This window comes from Astatotilapia calliptera, chromosome 16 (assembly GCF_900246225.1).
Source record: "Astatotilapia calliptera chromosome 16, fAstCal1.2, whole genome shotgun sequence".
NCBI classification, from domain to species: Eukaryota; Metazoa; Chordata; class Actinopteri; order Cichliformes; family Cichlidae; genus Astatotilapia; species Astatotilapia calliptera.
Window position 1 is genome coordinate 10,182,242 of NC_039317.1, and position 9,500 is coordinate 10,191,741.

The window sequence follows — 9,500 nt, forward strand, 5'->3', positions numbered from 1 at the left end:
GTTTTTTAATGTCACTATATAAATTTTGCCAATGCCGACCAACTATAACTGAAAAAAACAAAACAACAACAAAAAACACCAGAGGTGTGGAGTAAGAGTGTTCTACAAACTTTTGTTCTCTGTCCCTATAAAAGCCCCATCTCTGGCTTATGAAAGCATCTCGACCGGCCATTCATTGGGCTGTCAAAAGTACCAATAAACCAAAAAAAACAAACAAAAAAAAACAAAACAGCTGATCTATGAGCAGTTTAGACCCACTCCATCATTCCAGTCGTTTAATTCCACAGTAATATCAAAAACGCTACTTAAATGAGCTTTTCTGTGAGACCGATTAATCATGATGTTCAAAACATTCACATTACTCCTTTATCCATATGCGTGTGCACCCTTGGGTAGATGATTACACAATGAATTTCCTTTCAGATTCAAACTGAAGATGAGGTTTCATTTCATCCCAAGATGCATGATTTTCCTGTAAGGTCCCGGTCCGCCCCACAGCCCCCTAAGAAGCCCATGCCAATAGAGGTGAGGCATCACATCTGCTTTCATGTGGTACATTAATTGCCTCTCCTTGGCTTGGTTGAAGGGGAACGTTTCCAGCGGTTGTCCGTTGTAGTCGAACTCTGCCAGGATTACTGTGTTGTAGCTTGTGACCAAGGGACATGTGAAGTATACCCATCATACTTCTTATCTGGTTTTTCTTTTTTCAATATTTTGCTGATAGTTCGGCTCAAGACGGCAGACTGTGCCGTGACAGCTGCTCCGGTTTTGGATGTGGGAAGGTTGGTGCAGTCTCCGATCCCAAACACGCTTGGATACTTGGTATGTTGGAGAGTTTCTTTGTTCAGATCCAACCAGCCGATCTCGTCGGCCAGCGGACTGCCTTTAATCACCGAGCTGGGTCCCATTGGCAGTGTAACATGAAGCATTTCATACTCGATAACTTTGGTTTCCCCTGGTTTGCCAAGATTTTCAAACACAGCTTCTTGCTTATCTGCGCGCACTTCAATCAGGTTGTGCCTCAGGTTAATCTGTAGGTCACGCTTTTTCACAATCTCCCACAGTGAGTCAGCGTATTTCTTTACCCCAAAGATCACAGGCAATGATGTGTTATAGATCACATTGGCTTTTGCTCTTTTGCCCATCTTCCTGAGGTAGGCGTCTGACAGGTACATGATCTTTTGTGGCGCTCCAGCACATTTCACAGGAGTATTTGGGAAAGTGAACACAGCATTGCCCTCTTTGAAATCCTGCAATGCTTTCCACGTCTTCTCCACAGTTTGGACAGAGTAGTTAGAGCCAATTTTTGGGTGCTCAAACCCCTCTGGGAGTCCTTTGATCTTCTCATAATGGAGCTCTAAACCAAGCGCCACAATCAAATATTCATATGAGATTTCAGTCCCGTCATCTGTGCGTACAGTATTTGTCTCTGGGTTAATTTCCTGAACCTTAGATTTCACCCATTTCACTCCAGATGGCATAAGACTCGCAGTGGGACGGCTTGAGGACGCTACAGTCTTTGCACCAGCACCAACCAGGGTCCATATTGGCTGATAGTAGTGGATCTCGCTGGGCTCCACCACAGCTACATTCTCTGCTCCCACCAGCCTCTTCATCCGGGAGCTCATTGCGATACCGCCAGTTCGTCCTCCCAGCACAAGCAATTTGTAATGCTGTTTGGCAGAGGCAGGGCTGCTTGTGTGAAACTGAGAGATAGCAATGCCCCTCGGGTGGCACTGCTTGAGATGACGCAGTGCATCCATCCTGTGTCTCAGCAGGAGCGCTGTCAACCTCGCGTGTTAATGTCCGTTTAGGCGGAATGCTCTTAGCCTTCATATTAATTAATTTTTGAACAATAATTTAAAAAAAATATTTCGTCACGTCATTATGCGGGCTGCAAGTAGAGGTGACATGGACCATGAGATTGAGGCACAGGCATTAGAGCCTCTTAATGCGCGTTTTGTTTGGATTTCCACCAGCGTGGAATTACCAAAAAAAGATGGGACAGCCTAGCATATGAAACAGGAAAAGACCGCCGTGTAATCCCTTTATTTCAACAAAGTAACTGCATTCTAAATACCACCTTTTTAAACGGTAACTGTAACGGAATACAATTACTGATATTTTGTATTTTAAATATGTTACGCCGGTACATGTATTCCGTTATTCCCCAACACTGGTAACAATACAAAAAACGATTCCAAAACATGAGAGAGCCTAGAACTGATTCTGGATAGCAGACGATCTAGCGAGGAGGAGGAGTCAGCACTGGTATAAATATCGACTCAGTCCAGATCGGTAACAGCATATCCAACACCACCACACTGAGCACTGGAGCTCCTCAGGGCTGTGTGCTCAGCCTCTGTTGACTCGTGACTGTGCAGCAATGCACAGTTCAAACCATATCATCAAGTTTGCCGATAACATGATTGCAAAAGCGATGAGTTAGCGTACAGAGACGAGGTGCAACAGCTAACAGACTGTTGTAGAGTCAACAAGGTGTCTCTGAAAGTGGACAAAACAAAAGAGATGATTGTCGAATTCAGGAGAGCATGGAGAGATCACTGTCCATTTAACATTGATGGAGCCTCTGTGGAGGTTGTCAAGAGCACCAAATTCCTTGGTGTTCACCTGGCAGAGAACCTCTCCTGGTTCCTCAACACCAGCTCCATAACCAAGAAGGCCCAGCAGCGCTTCTACTTCCTGCGGAAGCTGAGGAAAGCCCATCTCCCACCATCCATTCTCACCACCTTATACAGGTGGACTATCGAGAGTGTCCTGAGCAGCTGCATCACTGTCTGGTATGGTAACTGCACCATATCGGATTGCGATACCCTGCAACGGATAGTAAGAACTGCCTATTGTGCCCACCTATCGTACCCGCTGCATCTGCAAAGCCACCAGCATTGTGGAGGATCCCATGCACCTCTCACACAAACTTTTTACCATGCTGCCTTCTGACAAGAGGTACCGAAGCATTCGGCACTGCAAGACTGCACAACAGTTTCTTATCCCAAGATGTCAGACTCCTGAACACTCAAGACTGAAGAAGTTTATTGTCATTTCGTATGGTGTTATCCAGCCTGAAACGAAATACTGTTTCTCACCGGCCTCTACAGTGCAATAAACAATACAGTCTAAAAAGAATAAGTTTAAAAAGAGCAGTAAAAAGGCAGTAATGAATTGCAACAATAGTTATGGATAAATAACATAAAATCTAAGTTCTAAAACAAACTCAAGTCACATTCATTCGGGTAGACAGCAGCAGTCCTTTCACAGAGGGGGATGGTTAAATTAGGTAGTGTATGCATCTGGGGAGTGTATTGTATGTGTGTATGTGTGTGTGTAGGTAGGGGGCATTACAGTCCGTTTGTGGACCTCACAGTGTAGCTGTGTGAATAGCTGTGTGGGTGGGGATGGGTCACAGTCTGTTTATCAGTCTCACGGCTTGTGCAAAGAACCCTTCCAGCATCCTGGTGGTTCTGCAGCTGATGCTCCTGTACCTCTTGCCAGATGGCAGAAGGGAGAACAGGTCATGCGAGCGGTGGTGGGGGTCTCTGATGATGTAGATAGCTCTGCATATGCAGCGCTGTGTGTAGAGAGATGCGATGGGGGGGGCAATCTTCTTAACAATCCTACTGAGTTGACGCTTCTCATAGGACTTGCAGCTGCCAAACCAAGATGTAAAACTTTGTGTCAGGATATTTTCGATGATGCCTCTGTAAAAAGTTGTGAGGTGAAGTGTGGAGAGTGCTGCTTTTCTGAGTCTCCTTAGGGAGTGGAGACTTTTGTGCTTTTTGACAACTGGTGTGGTGTTAATGGAGAAGGACAGGTCATCAGCAAAGTGTACACTCAGGAACTTAACACTGCTGACCCTCTCCACAGCAGTACCATCTATGGTGAGGTCAGTGTGGTGATCTCTGCCAGCCTTCCTGAAATCGATCACCATCTCTTTTGTTTTGTCCACATTGATGGAGAGATTGTGGGGTCTACACCACACTTCAAGCTGCTCCACTTCCATTCTATAGGCAGACTAGTTGTTGTCAGTGATGAGACCAACCACAGTTGTGTCAGGACACACCCCTGAGGAGAGCCTCTGCTCTCTAAGATGGTCTTTGATGTGTGGCTGCCCACCTTGACTGTCTATTGCCGCTTTGTCAGGAAGCTGAAAACCCAGTTGCAGGTTGCCGGGTTCACGCCGAATACCATCAGCTTGTCCACCAACTGCTGTGGAATGATCGTGTTAAAAGCTGAGCTAAAGTTGATGAAAAGGACTCTGGCTGGACTGACACACACACACCTTCATACATCAAGTTACCTTTTGCACAATGGTCAGTGTTTTTGCACAACCAGCTGTCACTGCTGCACTTTTCTATTGCATTGTTGTGTCTGCACTGTCTTGTGTCTGTATCATTCTGTTCTGTCTGGTGTTGCACTGTTTTTGTTTTGTTGTTTCTGCAGTTTTATGCAATTTTGCATGCTTTGTTTTGTTTTTTTACAGCACATTGTGTTCTGCGTCGTGATCGGCTGTAGACCATTGTCAATCAATCTCTTCCGTGCCGTGTCTCCTGTACAGTGGAGAATGTGTTGAGCTTGTCAAATTTATCTTGATCTTCGATCACTACAGTGTGACTCTGAAGTGTACTGTATGTTTGTAAGTTTTCTCCCCAACAAAGACAACAATGTCGACAAAGCATTTTGCACCGTTAAAGGCACCTGCTGTAGCACCCAAAAGGCAGAGGAAGATACTAACCATAGCCCACAAAGTTGGACTTCTGGACATGCTAACGGAAGGTAGAAGTTACTGTATTTTTCAGATTATAAGGTACATTAAGCGAAACAAAACAGTCAGATAAGTCAGACTTTACTCAACTCATTCTTCTTGCTTCCTCCACTTCTGTACCATTGATTCATTAATGTTGAATTCTCTGGCAGCTGCTCTATTCCCATGTTGTGGACCTGAAAACAGGGTTTCATCTTTGGTTTCATTCCATAATACTGGACTTATTTTTCTACGAAGGTTTGAATTTTGAGAGTGTTTAACAAGAGAGAAAAGTGTGAAAATGTTCGTGCCTGTCTGAGAAAAGTCTATAAAGTGTGTAGTGAGGGGTTTTACAGCCTTAAAGCATCTATAATAATTGTAAAAAATAAAGTTGGCTACTTCGCGGATTTCACTTATCGCGGGTTAGTTTTAGAACATAACTCACGATAACTACAGTCCGGCTTAATAAGACACAGTCAAGACCCCCAACTGTTGAGTAGATAGACACTTGTATCAGACAAGATTGGGATAGCATTCCTTCTATTATTATACAGGTTGAAGGGCCACTGCACACTGACCATACAAACACCAACAGAAGCCCATTTGTTCATTTTCATTATCAACACTGGATTGTCCAATCAAATCTCCTAACGCAACCGGGCCCTCCCCTACCTTCCCTCTGGACTCAAGTGGTTGGCAATATGGACAAATAAAAGCACAAAGGTGCAGCAAAAAGCTAAAAGGAAAGAAAGAACCTAGAAATGATGCAGCAAAATGTGTCAAATTAATTGACATGCTAGCTGCCTTGGCTGCTTCACAGTCAACAGTAGTACCAGCAGCAACTTGTAAGTTCGGGCAGTTACAGAAGGCTCCTGTTAGTAGCATTAGCTTTGAAAAACTGCAGGAGGAGGGACAACAGCCCCCAAAACAGAGTGGCTAGGCAGAAATGGAGGAAATTGTAATTTATATGGTAAGAAGATAGATGGAGGAAAATAATTTGAAATAATTAGAAATTAAACCAAAAATTCCAGGGCCGATTTTTAGTCTTATATACAGCGGTAAAGTGGCCCTTTCCCAATTTTTTTTTAAGACATGTTTCTGCCATTACATTCAGAATAAGCTAATATTTCTCTTAAAATTGTATTTTTGGGGGGCGTTCACTTCAAATATTTGGTGTGTTTTCAGTGTTCTATTAATCTCCTAGGACCTGGCGTCCACATATGTGGACATCACTTTTTGGGTTGTCTAGACCAAAATACTAAATTTTGCTCTACAAGGGCCTGATATCCACTTACGAGGACAGTATACTGCCACTGCTCTATCGAAATTTAAACCAAATGTGCTCATATGTGGATCTCATTTTTCTCAGAAACAAAAATCAGGTAAAAAATAAAAATCAGGCAATTCTTTGTTGTTACATTCATCAGGTCCCAATCAGCCCAAATAGCAAAGAGAAATATAAATGCACGCCATGAAAGAGTTCATGTCTTAGGAGGTTACGTTTTGGAAATCATTACATTCTTTTTTTTTCTTTTTAATGTACAGTACATTTGACATAAATAGACTTCCTGGCCGCTCCCTTAGAAATAGGGTGAGAAGTTCAGCCATCCAGGAGGGGCTCAGAGTAGAGCCACTGCTCCTCCACATTAAAAGGAGCCAGCTGAGGTGGTTCGGGCATCTGACAAGGATAAGATAAGATAAGATAAGATAAGATAAGATAAGATAAGATAAGATAAGATAACCTTTATTAGTCCCACACGTGGGAAATTTATTTTGTCACAGCAGGAAGTGGACAGTGCAAAAGTTATGAGGCAAAAATTAGAATACAATAAGAATAAATACAGTACACAACTGTACAGAATAGAATAAAATAAAATACTATATACAGTAGAATAAAATAAAATAAATATACAATAAGATAAAAATAGAATACAAATACAAATACTATATACAACTGAGTAAAAATACAACGATGACAGAAAGGATTATTGCACTTAGTATTATTGCATATGTATGGATGTGTGTGCTTGATCAGTTAAAGTCTTTATTATGGAGTCTGACAGCAGTGGGGAGGAAAGACCTGCGAAATCTCTCCGTCCCACACCGTGGATGCCGCAGTCTCCCACTGAAGGAGCTGCTCAGTGCTGTCACAGTCTGCTGCATGGGGTGGGAGATGTTGTCCATCAGGGATGACAGCTTAGCCGCCGTTCTCCTGTCACTCACCACCTCCACTGGGTCCAGAGGGCATCCTAGAACAGAGCTGGCCCTTCGGATCACCCTGTTCAGTCTCTTCCTGTCCCCAGCAGAGATGCTGCCGCCCCAGCAGACCACACCATAAAAGATAGCAGAAGCCACCACAGAGTCATAGAATTTCTTCAGGAGTGGGCCCTCCACCCCAAACGACCTGAGTCTCCGCAGCAGGTACAGCCTGCTCTGCCCTTTCCTGTAGAGGGCGTCTGAGTTATGAGTCCAGTCCAGTCTATTGTTCAGATGATGCTTCCTGGGTGCCTCCTGGTTGAGGTGTTCTGGGTATGTCCCACCGGCAGACCCAGGACACACTGAAGAGATTATATCTCTCGGCTGGCCTGGGAATGCCTTGGTGTTCCCCAGGACAAGCTGGAGGAGGTGGCTGGGAGAGGGAGGTCTGGGCTTCTCTGCATAGGCTGCTCCCCCCGTGACCCGGCCCTGGATAAGCGGAAGAAGATGGATGGATGGATGGATGGACGGATTTGACATAGCCCAACAGGGTTCCAACTTTTTGTAAGTGCAGTCATAAATCTGTCCCCATGAGTTTAAGGACACAGGATGTCATGTGCTGTAAACCTTGTGAACCAAATGTGTAAGTTGCTATATTGGGCTATATAAATAAAACTGACAAATGTGGAATGCTTGAGTAAATTTCCTCAGCTACATTACACCAGTAAAAGAAATCATTGATCATTAACGCGACATGTTTTTAAGTCTGATTTCCAGAGGAAGCAAAGTCAGTTATATTTCATTTAAATAGGCTGACTGTGTAGCTACAAATCTAAAAGCAGAGACACCTTAATGGCAAATAGGAAACTATAAAAAAGCGCTATAATGTTCTATTAGTAAAAGACATATTTGCTGAGCCCACAGTCATCAAGAGAGACCGGAGCATGAAAAAGGAACCTTGAATTTCTCTGGAAAATCTTACGTTTCTATCAAAGACACAGTGCTAGTTTTCACTTTTGACTGCACACCCAGGGTCTGTCATTTATCAGCCTCTTGTAGTGCTTCATCAGCTCAAAATGCTCTCACTAGGATCTCAATTACTGTGACGCAACTGTGCTCTATAAACAAACCATTGTGTGCTGCTTAGGAGCAAAATACAGTTTATATTGCCACAAATAGATTCAGTAACTACCGTGCAATCTGAATCTGATGATGTTTAAGAGAAGCGCAGAGCTCTGCAGTTATGTAAAAACATGAGGCAAGCAGGGGTCTGAGATGAAAGGTTGAGGAAAGGAAAACATAGCGCTAGATTTGGGATGAACTAGTGTTCATCCCAGATATGTCAGTTTTCCACTCGGAGTGAGCTATCAATAGACCTCGCTTTGGGAAACTCTGATTCCATTATAAGCTTGTTTTTCTGTTTTGTCTCCATGACAATTGGCCTTCAAAGAGAAAGCTGAAGAACACTAATTTCCAAAAATATACACAGCAAGCCTCATTTCCTGAAGACTGTCCCTCATCTCAGTCTCAGGATCTTCCTTTTGTAAAGAACCATCACCAAGATTTCAGAAACACTGAACCTCCCCACTGATATCAACCACCAAGCATTTTTACTCTAATTAGATTTCATATACTAAAGTAAGAATATATTTTTACTTATTAAATGAAGTTTACCACCAATTGTTCTGTTATTTATTGTCTAAATTAATCAGCTGCCACCTGTGTCTTAAAATAAAGCTATAACCTTAAACCAGAACAATGAAGCTGTGGCTCAATAGTGACCCAAGACTCACTTTGATAACTGATTCATTTTACTGTGAAATCAAACATGTTTTTTATGTCTCCATATTATTGTGAATGTGGTGCAGTGCAAAGGCATTACATCAAAGTTGGTGGTTTTCCATCTTCATTCAACTTTTACCAAGTTTTCCTGTCTATTGTGGCTGCTTTTAACACAGCATTGCAACTAGTATTTGTATTTGTATTTCTGAATTACTTTAACTACTAGAAGACTTTGGTTTTAGAACTGAGCCAGGTAACATGAAGCCTATGTGGTAGTACAAAATGGAATGACTTCCAAAGTTGCCCTTTGGACTGTAAAAGTGAGTTAGGTGTAATCACACCTAAATCACCAACTTGTATTATCAGCAGGTGGAGATATATATTTAATATATTTAAAGCCACAAAGTCAGTAGTGAGCAAAAAACGTATGAAGCACATTTCAGGGCCTGTAATTGGTGGAAAAGATAAAACTAGGCGGCTAATATTTAAATACATTAAAATTTGTTTATAATGTTTTTTTTAAATGTCATTTTTTTATTTTGGCTTGAAATCTCCAGAGATGTTCAGTCAGGTTCATGTATGGGTTCTGGCTGGGCCATTCAGGAACATTCACAGAGTGGTCCCAAAGCCACTCCTGTGTTCTCTTGCCTGTGTGTTTAGGGCAGAGGTTGAAAACCTGCAGCTCAATAGCCGCATACATATACTATATGTATTAATTTATGCTCCCCTAGTTACATCTATCATCTGCCCATCTGTCCCC

At 42.7% G+C, this 9,500-nt stretch overlaps 1 pseudogene; it reads right to left on the minus strand.

The window, feature by feature from the left end:
• Positions 1-258: 258 nt before the first annotated feature.
• LOC113007882 (sulfide:quinone oxidoreductase, mitochondrial pseudogene) lies at positions 259-1,826 on the minus strand (annotated as a pseudogene).
• Positions 1,827-9,500: the final 7,674 nt, after the last annotated feature.